General features: G+C 43.0%; 1 long non-coding RNA gene across 2 annotated transcripts; it reads right to left on the bottom strand.

The window, feature by feature from the left end:
• Window positions 1-1,594: 1,594 nt before the first annotated feature.
• Window positions 1,595-20,179, bottom strand: LOC116567951. 2 transcript variants are annotated; one of them, XR_004276446.1, is made up of 3 exons: window positions 19,493-20,179; window positions 18,596-18,689; window positions 1,595-1,708 (listed from the first exon to the last, which is right to left on the bottom strand). It is a non-coding gene; the product is annotated as an uncharacterized LOC116567951 (long non-coding RNA). The 2 variants fall into 2 exon arrangements; XR_004276445.1 differs by lacking the exon at window positions 1,595-1,708 and adding an exon at window positions 9,835-12,489.
• Window positions 20,180-23,079: the final 2,900 nt, after the last annotated feature.

The following is a 23,079-nucleotide window of genomic DNA, read 5'->3' as shown; positions in this document are numbered from 1 at the left end:
TAGTAGTAGTTCATTGTCAGCTTTCATGTTCCATCCACTTGTACCACTCAAAGTCTTTAAACCAACTAGCCAATTGTAAGGTCTGCTATGAAAAGACACTTGTAACCAATCAGCCAATTATAAGGTCTGCTATGAAAAGACACAGTTGGATTTTTTTTTTTTTTAAGTGAGCATCCTTGAGGCACCTGTGTAGTGCAGTCAAGTGTCTCCGACTCTTGGCTTTGGCTCAGGTTGGGATCTCAGGGTCATGACCTCAGGGTCATGAAATCGAGCCCATCAGTCTCCACACTGTTCCCATTCAGAAATTGATTTCCTCTGAAAGTTCAGCCCTTAAAGAGTTGACCTTTGCAAAAAGGAGAGCATACTTTATGCTTGGGAAGAACCAAATCTGGAGAACTTAAACATTATTTATAGATCTCTTGCCTGTCCTGAGGAAAAATCATTCCCATTGGTTGATCCTCTGGGCACTTGTCAGTATCTACAAAAATATCTCAATGGGTATTTTTGGAGAAGAGTTGGTCCACTTGATTTTGCTTTCTGATTAGCTGAAAGTTAACCAAAGACCCTTTTGATTTTCACTCTAGAGGCTAAGATTCCTTGTAAAATATAATAGCTTACTTCTCTGCCTCAACAGGGCATTATGCTTAAATTTTATTTAATGCCTGAGGATTTGCTGTGCTCGGAGTCTTTTTTCTAAGCATAAGTTGGTGGCTTTAAGTTTAGAAACAGAAGGACTTTCACATTTACTGAGCATTATACCATGTGCCAGTCACTAGCCTGACATTTTTAAACAATTTGAGCTACACTCTTTCAAATGTAGGTATTGTTATCCTCATTTTCCAGATAAAAGAACTGAGACTTCATAGAGTTCATAAATTCACTCATGTCATAAAACTACCCCAAGGTAACCCCCAAATACCATGATCCTTCATTTGAACCTAAGCTATAGACAAACCCTCTGAAAGTGGTTCTAAAACAGGGCGTTATCAGTACCCTAAGGAGTCGAGGATTTCCCTCAACACATACCTTGAAGCCCAGATTCAGATAGGGAAGGGATGCAAGCAGGAAATAACTTCTTAGGTAATTTTAATATACCAGGTAACATTTTGAGAAAAAATTCTGATTTCAAATTCTGTCCTTACAGTTGTCTATTGTCCTATTATAATAATTAGAAAGCAAGAGAAAAATCCACTCAACTTAGTTCAGAATAATCTGTCCCTTCCCTTTACCGTTGTCTCCAGGGACTTGTGCCACGCCTCTCCTGTAGATCAGAGTTCTGGGGAGATACTTCCCCTCCTGAAAATGGGGACAATTATTCTATTGGATCTACTTGCCTACCCAGCTCTTTCCCTTTGAGTCCATGGCAGTGGAAGCTAAATAATTTGCCATTTTATGTTGTTTGTGTTATTTTCTCCATCATCACTCATAGATGTGGGAGGCAGTCACCTAGACACTATCATCTGAGGTGAGGGCTCCAAATTCTTTCTGCATTGGTGGTATAGTGGTGAGCATAGCTGCCTTCCAAATTCTTTCTAATGCAAACTATCACATGGCTGACATGCCACCTGTGGGCACAGCATGGTCCTCACCTTACGAGTGAATTCATTCAACAGATCATCAGCCTTCCTTCTTGGGTTCCAGGAGAGTCCAAAGGCCAAATGAGCAAATGTGAGTGTTTCAGTTAGTTCCCTCACCTGCATGTACCCACCTGGAAAAGAGAGAGAAGACTAAAAGGAAAAGGAAGAAGCAATTAGAAAACAGAGGCATAGGTATCTAAATCAACCACTTCACTTCTCAGAGACCCACCTGTTGATTCTATTATCTTACCTCGAAAGCACTTTTGAAATTATTTTTTTAAATTAAAGTATAATTAACATAAAGTGCTATATTAGTTTCAGGTGTACGGTATAATGATTCAACAATGGTATTACATTTCTCAGTGCTCATCAAGATAATTGTACTCTTATTCCCTTTTTATCTATTTCATCCCAACCCCCTCCACCTCCTCTCTGACAACCACCAGTTCCTTCTGGTGTTCTGATATTTAACAGTCGGGGTTTTTTGTTTGTCTTTTCTTTTTCTTTGTTCATTTGTTTTGTTCCTTAAATTCCACATATGAGTGAAATCATATGGTATTTGTCTTTCTCTGACTTATTTCACTTAGCAACCTCTAAAGCACATTTGATATCACAGAATATTGTTTTTGTCCCCAAGTCCCTGGTATATGTGCATAGACAAGAAGCCAGAACCTTTCAAACTTCGTGCATGCTAAGTCTGGTGTTTTTTATTTCACCAAATTGTCATTTGAAATGTTTTCTTCAGAGCTTCCACTCTAACTTTGGGAGGCAGCCTTCATTGGAGGTGCCACAATGAGAAGTGTTTTCTCCCTTTGGAGATAAAATCAACATGGGTCACCCAATGTGAGCGTTTCATGTCTCCAGCAACTATCTCCAAAGAGCAGAGACAGATGGCATAGTCGCTCCCTACAAGCCCCCTGAAATTGTTTCAAGAATAATTCCAGTTATTTTAGAAGCATCTTTGTTTGGATGCAAATACACCATTTAAGACCTAAATGATTGGTCTTTATATTATTAAACCAGGTTTTTGTGAAAGTATATTGTTGGACACTAATTCCTGATTCCTGGGGGGAGGGGGTGGAATTATGTGATTCAATAGGTTAGGATTATGCTTGACCAGACGGGTAAATAAATATATTTATTGACTGCTGAAATCCAGTGTCTTTAATATGCTGTTGTGCTTTGTGATTCTCCAAGGGCAATGTTAAAATAAGCAACATCGTTCAAACTTCTGTGGCCTTGGGCGAGTTCCTTTATTTTTGATGAGGTTCCAAAATTAGGAGGTGAAATTAGATCATTTCAGTGGTACCTTTCATCTTCCATTCCTAAGAGGCTATGACACCTTTTCATAGAAACAAAAGTTTCCACTGGAAATATTATTTAGCACTTTTCACCATTATCCCATAAAAATGTCTTCTCAGCTCCCTGTGTTACTGTGGTGCATCAGGACAGGATGGAGCCTGTGTCCTAGAGAAACTTTATAATCACTTCCAACTGGCTGAGAGTGAGAGCAAGAGAAGGAGAGAAAGAGACAGAGACGTAAAGAGGCTGCTGGGGACTGTTATCAGTTGTGATAACAATACAAATTTAGTTCTCTTCCTTCCTTACCCTCCTTACCACTTCAGCGTTGATCTTTATCTGAAATTACAAATATTTCTATGACGATTTGCTTCCACCCAGCACATCTGGTATCTGGCCAGAAACTATAAATTGATGCCCCCTACTCTAGTGTCTGTCTTGGGAAGGGTGTTGGGGGGATGGGAAAGCAGAGGAACTGTGGCTGCAGAGACAGACGCTGTTGAGACATTTAAAATGCACGCTCCCCTAATGGGAACCAGAGCAGACTGTGAGAGAGAAGGGGAATAAGAGAAGCAGCTCGCCCTGCAGGGAGAGGGGGCGGGGGTGGACCTATACAGCTACCAAAGGCTCAGAACCCAGCAGGGCGGCCTGGAAGGATGGAACAGGAGTGGAGCGGGATCGCCTGATAAGATAGCGACAGAAAACCTCGCGATAAAGGGAGTCTGGCCTGCAGCAGCGAGTCTAGAAGGCCGGCAAAGCAAGGAATCACCTGATGTGGACAGAAAAGGGTGACAGAAGCCAGGCAACCAGAGAGCTCTGTACAGGGGGAGGGGCTGCGAGGTGCAGGGTGGTGTGGAGGGATCCGATAGGAGCCCTGTTACCTTGCCAGCTTCCAATCAAGATGTACATCTTTTACTTAAGGGGAAACCGCTGAGGCATTCAGCCCACCAAGCTCGTGGCTGGTTGGCTAAGATGTATTTAACCTCTGCTGGTGGACAGATTCTCCAGAAGAAATTTGGCTCAGGAAAAATGGCTGTTTACATCAAGATGTCCTTATAGAAAAAGAAATCAGAGGGCATTCCCAGGCCCAGCTCTACTTACTCCAGAGCCTTAAGCAGTGAACTGGAAGTTTTCCATATACTCATTGAGTCATTCAGCAAGAACTTAGGGAAAACCTATTATGTTCCAAGCTGGAGTGAAAGGCCCGTACTGAGGATGCAAAGGGAAATAAGACACAGGCTCTGGCCTTAAGCAACTTCTAGCAATTTCCTCCTGTGCAGACTAGACCCAATTCCTGCCTTGCCTCCTTCACAGGTTTGGTGTGAGGGTCTTAGTATCGGTAGCAGATATGAAAGCAATGCTATAAAAGACTGAAAACAATACCAACAGAAAGAGACTGGTATCATCATCCATGTAATTTAAAGTCCTAATACTTTAGGGATGAAGTAACCAAAATTCAGTTCTGTGCCTTGACTCTAAATTCCTAAATTCTCTTGATTCCCAAACAATCATACTGAGTACTACATACCATGAAAGGAATTAGTCTACATCTTCAAAAAATCATTAGGCATCTGATTCTGATGTTCTGTATTAATGTCCTCATTGTAACTGGGAAGTCCCCTAAAGGCAATGTCCTTTAAGTCAACCTGGAACAAAAAATATTGCTCTGTCTGGCGTGGCAATCATATTAAAAGCCCAAGGCAATGTTAAAAGGGAAGCAGCTCTCTAACCCAAACACTTTCTGCTCAACATCCCCAGACCCACACAAATTCAAAAGGTGTTCAAAGCAGAGATTGGGAACTCTCAGCCCTGTGTGCCAGATGGTGGAACCTACCAACAGGCACAGGAAACACCACACCCTTGGGGCTCTGCACCTGCCATCCACTTCCCCAACCCTGGGAGCTTGCCAAGGGGCCATCAGCACCCTCCCCAAGCATGCTTTTACTATGATGGTGGGCGCTGGGAATTTGTTAAAGTGTCATGAAAAATTAGGCCTATCCCAAGTCTCCAATCATTTACACGCTTCTAGCCATTGCCTGCTGACCAGGAGGATAGGTTTTTAAAATTAAAAATTCATAGCATAAATATGGCAGAAGTGGTAAAAGATACATAACATAAAATGACTCACCTTAACTTTTTCTGAGTGTATAATTCACCAGTGTTAACTATATTCACACCATTGCCCAACTATCACTGCCATCCATCTGCAAAACCCTTTCATCGAAAACTCCATTCCCAGAAATAATAGCTCCCCATTCTTCCCTCTCCCCAACACCTGGTAACCACCACTGACCTTTCTGTCTCGATGAATTGGACTATTCTAGGTATCTCATGCAAGTGAAACCATACAATATTTTCCTGTTCATCTCCTGCTTATTTCACTTAGCATAGCATTGCCAAGATTCATCCTTCTCCTAGCCTACACCAGAATTTTCTTTCTTTTTGAGGCTGAATAGTATTCCGTTGTATGTATACACTACATTTGTGTATCTATTTATCTGCTGGTGGACATTTAGGTTGTCTGCTCCTTTTGGCCATTGTGAATAATGTTGCCAGGAACATAGGTACCTGTGGAAGTACCTGTTGTCAATGCTTTGGGGTATTTATATACCTAGAAGTGGAACTGCTGGATCATTATGGTAATTCCTTTTTTTTTTTTCTTGATAAATGACCATATTGCTTTCCACCGTAGCTGCCCCATTTTACATTCCCTGCAGCAGTGCACAAGAGCTCCTGTCTGTTCATGCCCTCACCAACACTTATTATTTTCTGGGTTTGGTTTGGCTTGGTTTGGTTTCTGGATAATGAGATTGACTCACTCTATTATGATACGTAAAGAATGTGAAGTATATCTCATTGTGGCTTAATTTGCATTTTCCTAATGATTTGTGATGTTAAGCATTTTTCTTATGCTTATTGAGAATAGATTTTAAATAGCACTTTGCCTCTTTCCCAGAATTTCCCTCACTGCCACCTCTTCTAAACAAGTGGCAAATCTCTTATGAGCTCCTCTTGTAGCTGTCCATAATATGCCTTTCTCAGTGTCACTTCTCACCACCGTCCCCCAACCTAATCAGAGTTTACTAGGCTAACATGAGTGTGTTTGCATGCCCTGAGCTCACACAGACCAGAGGGGAAGGGGAGACCAGCTCAACACCTGGGAAGACTGGCCACTATTTTAGAAGTTGCCACCAATAATTCATCGACGGATCAATGTGTTTTCAGAGAACCTAAAGTCATTTCATTTCATTCATTCATTCAACCAGTAGACTTTTGTTGAGCATGTACTTATGAGGAGCACTGTCCGAGCTCCAAAAAAGACAAAGGCAACTATGATATAGTCCCTTAGACTTTGGGAGGGCTTGGTGAAAGCTGGGGGAAGTGAGATCAGTGCAGAGGAACAAGGTAACCTAGGACTCCTGGGTGTGGTGCATAATTGCCCCACACAACAGTTCTCCACAAAGAAATAATTTTACAAGCAACTCTTTTATTTCCTACCTCCCTTTTCCCTATCTTAATTAGGCCATAATAATTCACATAAATAATATTTTATTCTGGGGCAGTATAAGCAAAGGTAAAGAGAATGCACTCTAGAGACAAACAGACCCAGCATCCAAAAGCATTTCCTATGTGACCATGAAGAAGTTACTTAACCTCTCCTAACCTCTGTTTTCTCAGAGTTTTTAAAAGGGGTGCAGGCTTATAAAATGCTCAGCACAGTTCCTGGTGCATAAGAAAAACTCAAAAGTGTTAACTATTGTTATTTTTTAGCTATTATTATCATTAGATAAATATATCCTCTTATTTTAAGGGTTTTTGTTTTTGTTTTTGACAGAGAAGGGAGGAGAGAGCTCTGATTCATGCAGCTTTTTTTCTCCTATGGCTATATATGATCTTCCTAAAAATAAAAAAACAAAGGACTTTCTGAGCCCCCATCCAGTATTTCTATGTATTTCACACTGTGCCAGGTCTCACTGAGACTATAAGAATGGTTTGTCTCATAGATAGATATTTTTATAAAGATGATTTTGGAAAAGTGAGTATTTCTCCTTCTGACCTAAAAAGCAAAGTGATTCTTGTAATTTCTAAGAATATTTTTTCCCCAAGAGTCCATTGGGTCAAATTGAGAAAGCTTCTCACTTACCCAGGACGAGCGACAGCAAAATTGAAGCCCTACTTCAGAGGACAGGAACCTGGCAGGAAGTTAATGATTCTTAAGGAAATCCCCAAGCTGGGACGAGCTCACTAACTGTAAAGGTTCATTTTCCCTGGGAAGCCTGTGTTGTAGACCTCTCTGTGTGTATGCTGACTTAGACCTAAGGTTCCCAAGGAGTTGTACTTGGTTTAAAATCTAGCATCTGAGAATTTAAAATGAAAACCTTGTCCTGGGCAACTACTGTGAAGCACATCTATCTGCCTTCGATTTACATTTGGGCTGCCTCAGAAAGCTGTCCAAAACGACTTCCCTAACTACAGCCCAGGAGTTGGGATCACGGAGGGTGTGACTTGCCAGTTTCCATTCTAAGCTGTGCCCAGGCTTTACTCCTGGTAACAGAAACATCGAATTCAAGAACTCCCTTCTCTTATTCGTGACTTTCGTATATTAGTGTTCCAAACTCTTCCAACAGGGATACCTAGAAGAAAGTTTGAGATCATTATTCTTCGCAGCAGTTACATTTGACAGTTTCAGGGATGAAGAGAAGTCCATGGCAGGGAAGCAAATCCTTTTACAATGCCATCCTTGAACTGTTAGCACTTTTAAGGACTACAATTCACTTGTATTGACGTTAAAATAAAATTTTTAAGATTTATTTATTTATTTATTTATTTGACAGAGAGAGCTCACAAGTAGGCAGAGGGGCAGGCAGAGGGAGAGGGGGATGCAGGCTCCCCACTGAGCAGAGAGCCTGATGCAGGGCTTGATCCCAGGACACTGAGAGGCTTACCCCACTGAGACACCCAGGTGCCCCTAAAATAAAATTTTTTAAAAGAGAGAGAGAACACCCCCCCCACCCCGCCACACACACACACACCCAGAGAGTGCCTGCCTTGAGTTCAATCAACTAGGAGTTGGGAACACTGAGTGTCTCCATTTGTAAAATGGTAATAATAATACTCACCACCTGCTTCCCAGGGCTGGCGAACGGGTTTGTGTTCATTTCTGAGAGGGGCTTGAGATCCTTGAGTGAAAGGTGTGATGCACAGTATTATAATCTCCACCACAGGGTAACATATGGAGAGGGAAAGGAAGTGTATAGATACGTATGTTTCTGTTTAAACTCTGTGTGCAATGCTGACTTTTATCTTATTTTGCCTTTAAGCTAAACTGCATGGGTCACATTTAGAGCATATGTTGTTATCATTCGCCTTTTTTAGCTCAAGAAAATTGAGTGAATAACGGGTATTGTTTTCCTGTTTGCCGTGGTTAGAGTGGCTGCACGTTTCGAAATCTCTGACACACTAAATAGCAGATTCCCCTGTTATGAGGCTCAGGGTGTGGGGCTTCAGTTGCGTTTCTAGCATCCGTGGATATTGCTGATCTATTCTGAACATTCTGAAATTGGCAAAGTATTCGGTTACAAGTGAAAAATTCTTTTCACCCTCCTTGATAAAAAGCGGACAATGAAACCATCGCACTATTCGATACCCATATGCCTCTCGCTCACAGCCTCTTAATTGGTCTAATGTGCTTTTCAGTTTTTGTTTTTCTCCTATAATGAGCCTCCACGTTAGTGATCTTATATTTTAAAGCCTTGCCGGGGACCCACAAGCGTGCTGGGGAAGAACCTACACCCAGCAGAAGACCTCTTTCTCAGTTGGATTTTTTTAATTAGAAACCAGGTGATCCAGACCAAAAAGGTTGGTGGTGTTCCTGGGATGGAAGATGTGAAATGGGTTTAAGTAACACTGTATTAGTCATGAGGCAGCAATGGAGTAATGTTGACATGACTTGAAAGTAGCATTGTTGAGTAAATGAATATGTGAGAAGCACTTGCTAAACTAAATGAGTTTTACAGTTGTATGCACATTTGTGTAATCCTGTTTATTGATGCCTGAAACAATTTGCAAAATAGAAACAAATCCACGAAGAAGAAATATGTTTGGAATTATTTGTTTATATGACAATTTAAAAAAAAAAAAACACACACAGGAATCCAACTGCCACATTTCATGCACTAAATATACCATATGTGGAAGCTTCCCCTCGGAAAATTCAGCAGCAACCTTTACTGTCTGATGCAGAACAATAAGAAAGTACCCGACATCTTTTTTAAAAATTTTAACCCTATGTCATTTACTTTCTCTCACAACTATTTTAAACATGAGAGTTAGTTTTGTAAAAAAAAATTTTTTAGCTGAGCCGAGTATCAGGATACACTACGCTATTGTTTTTTGTCTTTAGAAGCTAGTGAAGTCATACTGCATTTTTCTTGAATCAGAGTATGACTGACAGGAAAAATAGGTGTGGGCACATTTTCCTGGAGAAAAAAAAAAATCCACGTATCTTTACATATAAGCTTACGATGGGCCAGGCATGATTCTTAAGTACCTTACAAATATTAATTCATTAGTCTTCATTGCAGTCAACAATTCCAGTTGACAGATGAGGAGACTAAGACCCAGAGAAGTTCAGTAACTTACTCAAAGTCAACCAGCTGATAAGTAGTGGAGCCAGGATCCGAAGGCAGGCAATCTAACTCTGGCGTCCATGCTTTACCCACAATACTGCTGCCTCTCCACAGGGTAAAGCCTCCATGTGTTTGGGACTTTTTTTTTAAGAAGATTCAGGGGGCTCTTTGGTGGCTCATTCAGTTAAGCATCTGCCTTCAGCTCAGAGCATGATCCCAGGGTCCTGGGATCAAGCCCCACTTTGGGCAGGCTCCCTGCTCAGTGGGGAGTCTGCTTCTCTCTCTCCTTCTTTCTCCCTCCCTCCCACTGCTCCTCCCCACTGCTCATTCTCTCTCTCTCCCCGTCTCTCTCTCTCACAAGTAAATAAATGAAACCTTAAAAAAAAAAAAAAAAAGGAAAAAGATTCAGGTTCCCGGGTTAATTTGTCATGTAGACGCCAGCGCTTTATTTTGGGAGCCCAGATCCCAACCACAATCTGCCTCCATGCCTGCAGGCTGTTTGGACCCACGGGACTCTCCCTTGCATACCCATTCCTCTGGGGTCTGCTTTGGTGGGAGAAAACTTGTTGCTGTCTGAGTCACTTAAGAAGTACAAGTCACCGTCCCCTTAGCCCTGCCGGCTGCAATCCCAGACTGGATCCCTTCTCCAGGTTTGAGGTTAATCAACTGCAAATTCCCTTAGCTTCATACAGAGGGAAAATAAAGAACAGATGGCTTCACGTGGAAGCCTGAAGTCAGGTGTGGCTCCTCAGGCTGGCCCACAGGTATCAGTGGTTTCCCCTGCCTCCAAGGATCCATGCCTTCAGTGGGAAGACAGAGCAAATGGGGCCTGTTCCAGAAACTTCTCTGCCACTGAGAAAGCTCTCAGAGTGGACCCCCCAATGCACATCACAGGCTTCTTTTTTTTTTTCTTTTTTTTCCTTTTATGGAAAGACGTAGAATTTGAAACTCCGGTTCATTACGTTCCAGCAGCTTTGAGAACGTTTCCTAGGCACACTCAGGCTGTGTAAGGCTGACAACTGATTTCTCTGCCCACCAGACAGAATGGCTCTGAGGTAGGGACCGAAAGGCTGCCTTGACTTTGAGGTGGGTCCTCACTTGAGGCTTTGGGCTTCTTTTCATAAGTCCTGATGTAGAATGGCTTTAAAACACAAAATAAAAGACATTTTCCAGAGATCACTGGTGTTTTTCAAAGAAGAACAAAATGGACTTGCTAGGACATATTCAAATACAAGCTGTTCGTTTCTCATTAATCTAAGTTGACCAAACAAAAGCGTTCCTGGTGGGATGAAAGAAGTATTATATAGCAGTGTTGAGTAAGTTAGCAATTTCCCTAAAAACGCGCCCTTCCAGCAGTCCGCTTGTGGGAAGCTTCCCCGTGATCAGGTGAGAGTTCAATTTCCGTTTGACTTTTTAAATGCCATATGGTCATTGTCTCCACGCTTTTCACTTTCTTTGAGTCCTTGCCCCACGCCATTGGCTGGGTGACTGTTTTGCTTTTATAATTTTCCCTAGTTTAATTGCTCATCTCCTCCTACCCCGTTTTAAGGAAAATATTGTCACCATTAAAATAGAAGAAAAAAGCAATAGCCCCATTGCTGGGAACTTATAAGCTAACCGACCCCCTCCCCATCACAAATGGCCCCTTTCTAATCATAGTTTGTGGTGGAATGAAAGATGCAATTGTCTGGAAGGGATGAATATGGGATCCATGCTGGCTTGGGGGTCAAAGGTCATCGCCTGCTAAGGTCCCTTTCTCTCTGGCACGGCTCCCTTTGTATAGCATAGTTTGGCAGCTATCTGCTTGCACTTCGGCTACCTGCCAGTGCAGCTGGTACTGTGTCTGGTGCAGACAACAAAGCCTCACTCAGCAACCAGCAGCTCTGCATGGGGCCGCTTTTCTCAGATGACAAAGAAAGATGGGCTATACATTCTACCATCGCTGCCCATTAAAAGGACTCTTAAATTGCATTACTACAAGTTATTGTTAATTATGTAGTAGTCACTGGAGCTGTAGGAGCTTTCCGGGGAGGGAGCACGATTTGGCTATATGGTGGGGGGGGGCGTGGAGGGGGAGGAAGTGGGGGAGGGGGTGGTCGTTGAGAGAAGGGTAGCCGGGAGCAAGGACTGGTGGTAGGGAAAAACCCTTCTCTAGCAGCATGCATTGGGTAAGCCCTCAGTGCCGTGTGGACCATGGGCTCTGTAGGTTAGCAACGTAGCTGCTGAAGAAAGAATCAATTGGAAGAAAGCATCTCTGATCCAGACAGTTTGGAAATTGTCCTGCCCACCCTCCATTCAAAAAGCCACATCGGAGGTTTCCAGCATTTTCATTGAAGAATAATTTTAAGCAATTTATCACTTGGTTGTAATGCATTCGCTCTGGGCTGAAGTCAATAGGTCCTCAATGGGGAGATCAGCAGTGTCTGAAGGTTGGGAAAGGACCAGAGGTTGCCTATTGTCAAATAGCCAGAAAATTTAAATTAAAGTGATATGTTTACCCCATTTGGCCATCTGGGGTGGCAATACGGCTCCATTAGTGTTACCCAGGTTTTTCAAGGGTGGATTCTTTGAGATTTTTTTTTTTTTAATTACTAGGGTCCAGTTCTAGCTGCTGCTTTAGAAATCACAACCATCTACCCGTGTGCCCCCAAATTCAGAAAAGCCTCTCAACTGTTTGTGACGAATTCCTTTGTACCGTCTTGAGTCCGTGTTTGTTTTCTCTCTCGCTGTCCTTCTAATGGCTCCTAAGGCAGTGACTGAGGTTTTAAGATCTGGTAATTCATTTGCTTGTCCCTCCCAGCAGAATAAAAACACCACACAGCTTCCAAAGGGGTTGAGCATGAGGCCTTATCAGTCTTCTTTGGCTTATTTTGAGGTTTTTGGCCATTGAAATGAGATGACGCTGCTCTCGAAACGTCTGGCAAGTTTTTCATGATGTGTACCAAACTCTAGCAGCGAGAGGATCCCAATTTGATGTAATTTCCCTGCAACAACACAGAGGCTTTACTTTTTGCTCCTCCCCACCCCCCACGCTTCTCCAGCCCCCCCCCTTGTCGCCCCGCACCCAGCCTCCGCCTGCCAATCCTCTTCAGATTAAAAGAAAATCTAAGGGAAACAGGACACAATGGGGGCAGATGAAAGTCCACAGTCTTTAGTTTCTATCTTTCCTTCTTGTGTCTAATTTTCCGCTTCTTGGTTGTTCTGATCTCAGCTATTTGCAATAGTTATATATAATTTAACATTATACAAAAGTATTGTCATATCAAACATAGTGAAATGGATTCCAAAAACACCATCTGGTATTTGGGAATGCACTGTGAGTTGGGAACGTGAGAAGAGATATTCTTTGCCACTTTGCTTGGGATCCAGCCATTAGCAGTGTAATTGCCAAGAAAAGGTGACAGGCTCCAGGCTTAAAACAAGTGGGTTCCTCCCCCCACCCTTGCCTATTAACTCTTGTGAGTCCTAAACCATATTAAAAAGGACTCTGAGGACAGAGCAATTTAGAACCAAAAAAAAAAAAGAAGAAGAAGAAGAAGAAAAAAGAAGAAGAAAAATAAAGGACCATGGAATCTGATAACAGAGAAACATACCCATGGCACTGGTTGTTATTATCGTTTTATGAAGAAAGTAAAATAAGAGGAAATACAATGAATCAGATACGGCGCCGTGAGAGCTAGGGATCGGGTTAATTGTGCTTGCAAGTTATGGGTTTTTTCAATGGATTTGCATGATGAGAGTTTTAGTCCAAAGCTTGTTTCAAAATCCTCATTAGTTTCCTCTAATCCACCTAAAAGTATAAAGACCGAGATTCGTGAAGGTCACCGGCGATGATTTAAACCTCTTTAATATCATGGAGATTTGCACCCATGTCTCTACAGGAAAAAGAGAATGAATAACTTTGAATGGTCTCCTGTATCTGTCAGAGTTTCAGGGATGGCCACGTGAGAGAAACAAAGAAATTCAGAGAAAACGGTTATTACAGACCTGCACTTTGTTTAACCAATTTGAGATGAGAACAGCTACGTAAATAAATAAATAAATCCTGGATACCGGGAAAAGAGGCGTTATCCTACTGGACAAAAATGAGAGAGGGGACCTCTTAGCAGGAGATGAAAATAAGGAACAGCAGGAAAAAGAAAAAAAAAAAAACCCACCACTGAAACCGCTCATAGCTATGTTCAATCTGGCATTCACAACCTGGGTCTGTATCTGTTTCCAACGACAAAAATAGTTTACAAGGGTCACAGTCTTTTTTTTTTTTTCCACGCAGTGTGTCAGAAGTTGGGCTGTGCGACCCAGAACTGCCATTCCATTACACAGAATAAAATGATATCTGGTGGGTGGATAGAACGCTTGCCAAAGAAGACACGGGGAAAGCTAACCCTCTCAGTCTAGCTCCTGTTTTTAAATATTTATATCTCTGGCAGACTTTTTTGGGGGAGAGGAAACTGAAAGCTCTTTCGCTATCTGTCATTTCAGCCAGGCAGAAGAGAGAGTCTCACGACTTGATTTTCCTCGAGTTTGGCACCAGGAACAGGCGATAGCATTTCTTCAGGGCGGTGAATTTCTCTTTGTGGAAAAACCAGCCTGGACCAAGGATTTTTTACAAGAGCCAACAGCCGCTTTCCATACCCGCCTGGGGCAGGGCCAAGTTCCCATTAGCACTGCTGTTACCAAGCGCGTGTGCCTGGGCCTGCCTTGCAGTGGGCCACTGCTGACCTTGATTGGGGGGCCTGTCAGGAAATCTCTGAGGGAAACAGGAGGCGGGGGGAGCAGCCCCGGTTTGGGGGAAGTGCGCTGTGCAAGAAACAGAGCAGCCTGGCTCCCTAGCTGGCCTGGATGGGGAATTCTCTTTGTGATCTCCAGTTTTCCTCCACCTGCCTCACCCCCTCAGGTCCCTCTCCAAGGAAATCAGTCCCTAAAGGCAATGGACTGCAGCTTCCTTCTCTGTCTCCCATCACCCAGACTGTCACCTCCTTTGCTCGGAGCCTGGAATATTCCATGAACCTTCTAATACTGTGGGGCAACCTTGCAGTGTGCATCGCCGTGGGTTGGGCAGTGGGCTTTACAATCAGATAGACCTGCATCTTCATCAGGGCTCTGCCACCGACTCACTGTGCAAACACAGACAAGTTCTGTGGCCTCTGCCACAAAGTAGTAGCGTAGCTCATTCCAGCAGGAAGGTTGTGTGGAACACACGAGACAGTTTGTAAAGAATCTGGACCACTGCCTGTCACCCCGCGAACGTTCACTATACCAAAGTTATTGTTCACATAATCAAAAGATGCATATGGTCCCATCAGAAAGCTTCCAATACATCCCTTTTTTGTACAAAGCGTTCTGGTAAGTGCTAGGGATGCCGAGACAGAAAAGACGCAGAACCTACTCTCAAGGAGGTCTCCATTGGAAGAGACTGGTTCTGTCAGCTACAAAGCGGCTTTACCCTTCCTCTCTCTAGTCACGTGCCTGTAATTTCCAATTTTCTCAGATTTTTTCTATGGCATCTTTTGGCAACCACGGTTACAACCACGGTTGTAATAATAGAGGATAATAATAGTAATAGTAATAATAATAGTAATATTAGTCAAGCTTTGCCATGTGCCAGGCCCTCTACATATAGGAGTTCATTTCACTCTTCAGCTATATGCGATGAGCCATGATTAGGGAAGAAAAGCTGGGGAATTAGAAAAACTGAGTAACCCCCCCAGGGGTAGGCAGCCAGTAACACGTAAGTAAGAATCAGCGAAAAGCAGGAATAATTTCCTATTGTGTTCTTCGTGGGAGTGAGTACACGTGATTCAAGATTCCAGGATTCTAGCGTAAATCTGATGGTGACGGTCTTATCAGCTGTTTCAGAGAGCGGCGGAATGAACCACAGGGCCCAGACACATTTTTCTTCCACCAAATATTTTTCCAGCATCCACTATAGGCTTTGGGTATTCTGATAAACGCAAAAATAAGTTGGTGCAAATTCTTCCCCCACGGAGAGCAAAATCCAGAAGAGGAAAGAAGGCCTGTTTCTAAGTGACTATTACGTGGTAATAGAGTGATCTGTTCCCTTGGAGAGCTTCAGGAAATGGCATATCTGAATTCCATAACCTCCAGCATAGGCTGGGCCAGAAGAGACCCTGAGAAAGGATTCAAGTGCAGGTAATAATGACCATCCAGGAATGATGAGGAAAGGTGTTCCAGGTGGAGAGAAACACACGCACAGAGGCACAGAGGTGGGGATGGGTCAGATGTGTACTGATAAGAGTTCAACGAAATAAACCGAGGAAAGCTTTTAAGGACATGAACTTGGACAGTCAGGACTAAGAGGAGAGGATGGATGTCAGAACGAGTGGTCCGTTGCCAAATTTTATGTGCAAATTTGTTGCTTAATAAATATTCTTTCATGAGGACAACATATGCTGTTACTTAATAAATATTCCTGATGGGGAAGACATGTGCCGAGCTGATGAGAAAAAAAAAAAAAAAAAAATAGAACTTAATCATCCAGGGCTCGGTTTTTCTATTGGATCCCATAACACCATTCATTCATTGAAGCTTTGGAACATTTCTTAAGCAGATACTCCACACAAGACTAGGCACAGAAAACACAGCAATGTCTGTTCCTATGAGGCGTTCACAGTCCTGGGGCAGAGACAACCGTGCAAAGTAACAATTGCAAAATGCCGTGTCATGCAATGCTGCCTTGGGGGGGCAAGGAGGGGAAGCTTTGCAGAAAAAGTAAGACTAAGGTTCAAGGTTGAGATTCATAGTCGTCCTTGGAGTGAAAGCACTTTGTGCCTCAGAAAAGCACTGTATAAATGTTACCTGACATTTTTGTATTCTTTTCCCCAGCCGCAGTTTTGAGGTTTCTCGGCCCAAGAGGAAACATCTTAAAGATCACGTGGCTTTCAGAATAGTTGAGTGTGGATGTGTGGATGTGGGTTTACGTGTGTGGACATATATACTGGTATCATACTGAGAAAATGTTGTTTTATAATTTCGAACTGATAATATTAACTTCTTCAAGTTCCACCATAAAGAGCAATGAGTTTCTTCAGATTCACCCCCAACATTTAATACTGGAGTGATAGGTGATGTTTGCAGTCACAGCCCCAGTATCTTCTTTCTTTCGGTGTTTTGTTTTGCAGACGTGGCCTTACGAAAATTCTGATTGCACTGATAAGTAGCGAAAGTGGTAACATCTGTGGGCTTTTTGTTTGTTTGTTTTTTCTTAACAGCTTGACTCACAATCTCAAGATACTCTTCATTTAATCTGGGCCAGAAGCTTCAAGGCAGGATAGCGAGACATTTCAGTTTCAGAGTTGAATCAGTAACAACACTTAACGATGGTTCTCTGTATTCTTTGACATAAATATGAAAATCAGACAGGAGGAGCCCAAAATTTACACTAACTCTAAAGTGGTCCATAATGTGAATCATGGAGATTAGCATGTCTGAAGTTTCTCCATTAGAATGTTACAGTTTGGTAAAAGGACTGGCCAAAACAACTGATCTGATGTTAACTTGACATTTATCTGGGGTACCTGTGACTCACTTATACAATTTCAGGTTAAAAATCCTAATTCCAGAAAGACCCCTGCAGAGCTATGGTAGTCCTAATCAGTGACATATTTATAAGAATTTAGAATGTATATACAGACACGTATTATTACTTTTTTTAAAAAAGATTTTATTTACTTATTTGACAGAGAGAAAGATCACAAGTAGGCAGAGAGGCAGGCAGAGAAAGAGGGGAAGCAGGCTCCCTGCTGAGCAAAGACCCGATGTGAGGCTCCATCCCAGGACCCTGAGATCATGACCTGAGCCGAAGGTAGCGGCTTAACCCATTGAGCCACCCAGGCGCCACGTATTATTACTTTTTTAACATCAAAGAGATTCTGTGGGTATTGAGATTGTTACCCTATTGTGATTGGTCTTCTGTATTAAAATTTTGATGAGAATTATTTTTGAAATAAAATTAATATGCATCCATAGATATTGTTTAAGTTTTCTTCTGAGTTCATACAAAAATTAGTAACCTATCAGCACAAATAATTATGATTGTGGTCTCTAAATGTAATATGTAGGGGCACCTGGGTGGCTCAGTTAGTTAAGCATCTAACTTAAGCTCAGATCATGATCTCAGGTTCCTGAGATCAAGCCCCACATAAGACTCCCTGCAGGGAGTCTGCTACTCCTTCTCCCCCTGCTGCTCATGTTCTCTCTCTCTCTCTCTCTCAAATAAGATTTTTTAAAAATAAATAATAAATATAATATGTATACACATATACTTAAGTAGATCATGGATTCTTATCTCAATTATCAAAATAGTTAAAAATGTGTTACAAAATTAAATTCGCATGTAACACTGCAAATAATTTAAACTTAAATAAGCTAGCCCATAAAAACACAGTTAGAAAAACATCGATTGACTCCTAGACTTTCCCAGTGGATCAGATGCAAGATAATTTTAAGTGGTACACAAGCATTTTTTATGTTAATAACTATGTACTTATGTATACATGTATTAAACATTGGCTTTTCCATTTTTTAATAATACACATTTTATCTTACTCCTAAATGATTTATAAAATGAAGGAAATGGGTTAATTTAAAGAAAAATATGAAGTAAATGGTAACACAGGAGAATATAGAAAAAATTTTAATAATATATAAATGAGTGAAGTTTGCCAAATCCTAATGTAATACAACCCACTTGTCAGTCCAAGTGGAAAAATGAAGGACCAGAAGACCATTTTTGGTGGCAGATGAGGACTTGCCCCCACTTATCCTCATTCCCAATCTAAGAAGACCATCTTATTCATATTCCAAGAACAAGATCCGCACACTCAGCCAGTAGCTCTAATGACTTTGCCATGTAACATATGTGCAAACCAATAAGACTTTAAGTCTTAATTGACAATCTAAAGATAAGCCAGAGCTGAATGTCAATAACCTCTTAGGGCTTCCTGAACACATCTGGATATTTTCACATGCTCATTATGGAAAACACGACTCCAACAGGATTAAATTACAAATATAATATGCATATTATACCTATAAGTGAAATATATGTAAATTATAAAATGCTCTTACAAGTAAAAAGTCCAAAGGTAGCACTGTCTTCAGTTATGGCTTGATCCAGCAACACGGAGTGGGCCAGTTTCTCCATTTTGCCTTTTTCGGAATCCTAAGGCAGGGATATTTCTGAGTTACTTCACCATTCATACAGAACAAGGAAGAGTCCCAGAATCCACCCCCCAAGGAAAAAAACAAAATAAAGCCAAACCAAAAAAACCAAAGGGTCCCTCTGGATCCATGTAGGTCTTATGGCCCATCCTTAAACAAAATTTACCATATGTCCCTCATCTACAGTGGAACCTGGAAACACTGGTCTCTCTAATGGGAATTAGAAGCTGTTGGGATTGGAGACAGGTGAAGATAAAGACTGGTAAAGCCATCACAAATATTCCCGGTTGTGAAGAAAGAGTAATAATGTCACTGTATTGGAAAGTCTTTAGACTTGATATGGGAGGAATTCTGGATACTTCCAGGGCTAGGTCATATTCTCCAGAGGTATTTATGAAGTGTTTGTATGCAAGGGCAGGGAAGAGTGTTGTACCTCATAATACTACACAGAGCCAAAGTCCACAAGGGTTTTTGTGTGAATTTCTCCTAGTTTAATGCCACTTTGGGGTATATTTTCCCACTACATTCCAGCCTGGGCCATTGCCCTCCTTAAGAATTTACTTCCTGGTGGCTTTTTTTAATGGGAGGGTAGCGGTGCAAAGATAATCACCAAAAAGAAAAAACAAAACCATAATTTCCATTTTGAAGTTGAGGTTTGAGGTAGAGGGAAGTTAAATGGCTCCAAGAGGCTAAGGGCAACTTTCCAGGGAAGGTGTTGGCTCCCCTCCTAGTTTTCCTAGTTTCTAAGGCTTCCCACAAAGCGTGCACTGAAACTCACCACTGCCCCTAAAAAAGGAAACTTACCTAGAAGTCAGCCTTCCACGGTTCACATTTTTATCCATTGCAAGTGAGGCTGCATTGTAATTGGACTCAAACAGCAGCCAGAAGAATGCAGTTCCAGTTCCCTCCAACCCTAAGCAGCAGGAGCAGGATTTAGGAAGGTATTGGATCTTTTCTGAAGCCTCTTGAAAATGTAACACTGTCAGTGGCTGCCTTTGACTCTTATACCCTGAACACCGAGAAATACGTTCAACTAAAATGCACTGAGCAGGGTCCATTCCCTTAAATGATCTCATCGAACCCTCAGATCCAGGCTGTAAGTTATTTGTCCACCCCACTTCACAGATAAATAAACAGAGGCTCAAAGAACCGAAATGAATTGTCCCCTACAGATCTAACCGTAGGCTACTGCATGACCTTGAGCCAGTCCCTTCTTTCTCAGAATCCCGGCTCCTCGGAGAAGTGAGGCCCTTGCCCTAGAATCGCCTTCCCAGCTGCCTCCACCCTCTCCAGCCTCAAAGTGTCTGTGCAGAGCCCTCCTCTTCCAGTCTGTGAGGTCCAAATCCTGGGCAGATGTCTCTCACCATATGCTGGGGGTGATTTAACAAGGCCAAATGGGCAGCCCCGTGGCTAGAGGCGCTCTCCATTACATACAGGCGGGTTGCTGCCGCCGGCCGGCCTGGCTGTCCCAGACCTGGCCTGCTCCTTCTCCCAGGCACCAGCCTGCAACTGCACATGCCAAGCAGCTGAAGATATTTTTAAAGCTACAGCATCTGGCTCCTTGGCAGCCTCTACCCGCTGGTGGGCCGGGTGTTTTGGAGTTGCCTCTGGGCACTTCACATGGTTTGGCATCTGATCCATTGTCTGAGCTGCCTTTTAGAGCAAAGCTTTGATTGTAGGGTGGGGGTGGGGGAGGAGGGAGGGGAGGCCGGAGTGGGGAGGGTCCCCAGAAACCAACTTTTGATTATGACCTAGGTCTCCCCTCTCGAGTGACATCGGGAGGTCTCTGGATCTCTCACGGTGGGATTTGTTTCTTGGTTTGGGTTTTTTTTTTTTTTCTTCCCCTTTCCTTTAAAAGAAAGTGATGAAAGAAAAAAGAAAGAACATTTCCCCTCTGCCAGAGTGGGTTTGAATAGAAAGCTGATCAGTAGCAGCGCAGCTGCCCAGATCTTGCCCACCGTGCCCACATTCTCAGAACACGGCTTTCTTGGCATTCAAACTTCCCTCAGGCTGGACGATCCCTCAAATGTCTCCCCAGGGAGGTAGGGGATTTCTTTTTCCTTTTTTTTTTTTTCTTCCTGTTTTTGCAAAAGACTCTGAAGCTCCCTGTCTACATCCAAATAGCCAATTCAAAAAAAAAAAAAAATTAGAAAAAAAAGATACTGACACTTAATTCTCCCTGGCAAACTGTACAGCTGTATTAAGTTTTTTCCTTTTTCTTAGAAAGGTGCATTTTAGGGAACACCAGCTCCCCCGCCTGAAAATTCAGGCTTGGGGACTTGGCCCTGTTTCAGAACACCAGTTTGAAGATGACTTCGAGTGAGGCTATCAGGCCCTGTGACAAGAAAATTATCTCAGTTGGGGCAACAGGCTCCTGTGTCCCGGGGCTGGGCCACGCACCAGCCTGCCTCTCTCCCCTCACTTGGCAAGAGCACTGAGTGCGGACTTTTCTCCAGCCAGCAGGCATGGGGAGTCCAAGGGCAGTGGCTACCAGGGGGTAGGGATGCCCCAGGCAGGCATAACTGCTGGGGAGCCAGCCAGGCTAGCCAGAGGGTTGTTTTCAGTGACCTGCTTTTATTGGGCATGTCTGTCTCCTCGCCTCCTTCTGCTACAGTGATAAAGGACCCCAGAAATCATGACTCCCACCAGAGCTGAGGCCTGTAGCTGATGTGGATAGCTAAGAGCTGAAGGGCAGGGGGGTAGGGAGGGGCTGCATTGCCTCCACGTCTGCTCAACAGGAAGATGGCAGTGTTCTCCTCTGATGACTCGGAAGGTCGCTAACACTTGCGGAACACGTACGCTTCTAAGTGCTTCACACACATTAACCGGGTTAATGTTCACCACAACCCCATGATGTGGCTGTTACCGTCCTCCCTTCACCAAGAGGGACTGAGGACTGAGAGGTGAAGTCGTTTCTCCGAGAGCCTGCTGATAGACGACAGAACAAGGATTTAGACCCAAAGGTTCCTGCTCCATAACTCCCTCCCTTGACCATAAAATAAAGATTAACAAAAATGAAGGTTGACTTAAATGTTGACTCAACATTGAAGACCAAACTCAACTGTGAGCTATTGGTTCTTTTCAGTCGGACTAATAGGAGATTTAGGAGGATTAGTTAAAATAGAAAAGTATTGGGGCTCTTGGGTGGCTCAGTCAGCTAAGTGTCTGCCTTCAGCTCAGGTCATGATCTCAGGATCCTGGGATTGAACCCCACATAGGGTTCCCTGTGCATTGGAGGGGTCTGCTTCTCCCTCTCCCTCTGTCCCTCCTCCCTACTTATGTTCTCTCTCTCGCTCTCAAATAAGTAAATAAATCTTTAAAGAAAAAAAGAAAGTAGAAAAGAATTGATTCAAGATGCACAGCCATTCCTAGCATTTTCACTACAGTTGATGAAGGCCATCTTCCTCTTTGGCCCTGTTAGCCGGAGGCCTTGACCGCAAGCTGGCCAGCAGCAAGGAGCTGAATAAAGATGGGAAGTGTTTGAGCAGCAGGAACAGTGCCACCAAGGCTCAGGCATTTCAGAATTTTGAATGGTTGCTGAAAATCTAATTAAAACTGAGGTTGCTAAACAAAAAAACAAAAACAAAAAACCTGAGGCTGCTTGAATTCATTAATTTATTAAAAATTTTGGAGTACCTTCTCTGCATCAGGCATTGTTCTGAGTATAGCGGATACAACGGGGAAGGGGGAGAAAGGAGTAGCAGTGAGGAAAGGGTCCAATGTTAAAAGGGGTGATCAGGGGATGCCTGGGTGGCTCAGCTGGTTGGACGACTGCCTTCGGCTCAGGTCATGATCCCGGAGTCCCAGGATCGAATCCCACATCGGGCTCCCAGCTCCATGGGGAGTCTGTTTCTCCCTCTGACCTTCTCCTCGCTCATGCTCTCTCTCACTGTCTCTCTCTCTCAAATAAATAAATAAAATCTTTAAAAAAAAAAAAGGTGGGGGTGATCAGGCAAGTTGAGTCTGAAGAGTTGACTTTTGAGTCAGATGCTGTGGGAGATGAGTGATAAGCTATACTGGGTGTCTTGGGGAAGAGAGGGAATAGCCAGTGTAAAGGCTAAGGTAAAGCCTGCTTAGTGCACCCCAGGAACATCAAGGAGGCCAGGTGGCTGGAACAGAATGAATGGGGAGAAGATAGTATGAGATGAGGTCAGAACTGGTAATGGAGTAGAGAATGACTGTAAACATGATCTGCTTAAATAAGCTTCATTTAAAGAAATATTCCCCCAGAAATAAAAGAAAGAAACATCCCCAATGACCTGGAATAAAGGAACAAAGTAAGATTGATGGCATTCCCCAAGAATGAGGAATGCATGGGAGCACTCAGTCAGTTAAGCACTCGCCTCGGGCTCAGGTCATGATCTCAGGGTCCTGGGATTAAGCCCCATGAA

The sequence above is a fragment of the Mustela erminea genome, chromosome 10, assembly GCF_009829155.1.
Source record: "Mustela erminea isolate mMusErm1 chromosome 10, mMusErm1.Pri, whole genome shotgun sequence".
In the NCBI taxonomy this organism is placed as follows: domain Eukaryota; kingdom Metazoa; phylum Chordata; class Mammalia; order Carnivora; family Mustelidae; genus Mustela; species Mustela erminea.
This window is presented reverse-complemented; position numbering and strand designations above follow the sequence as displayed.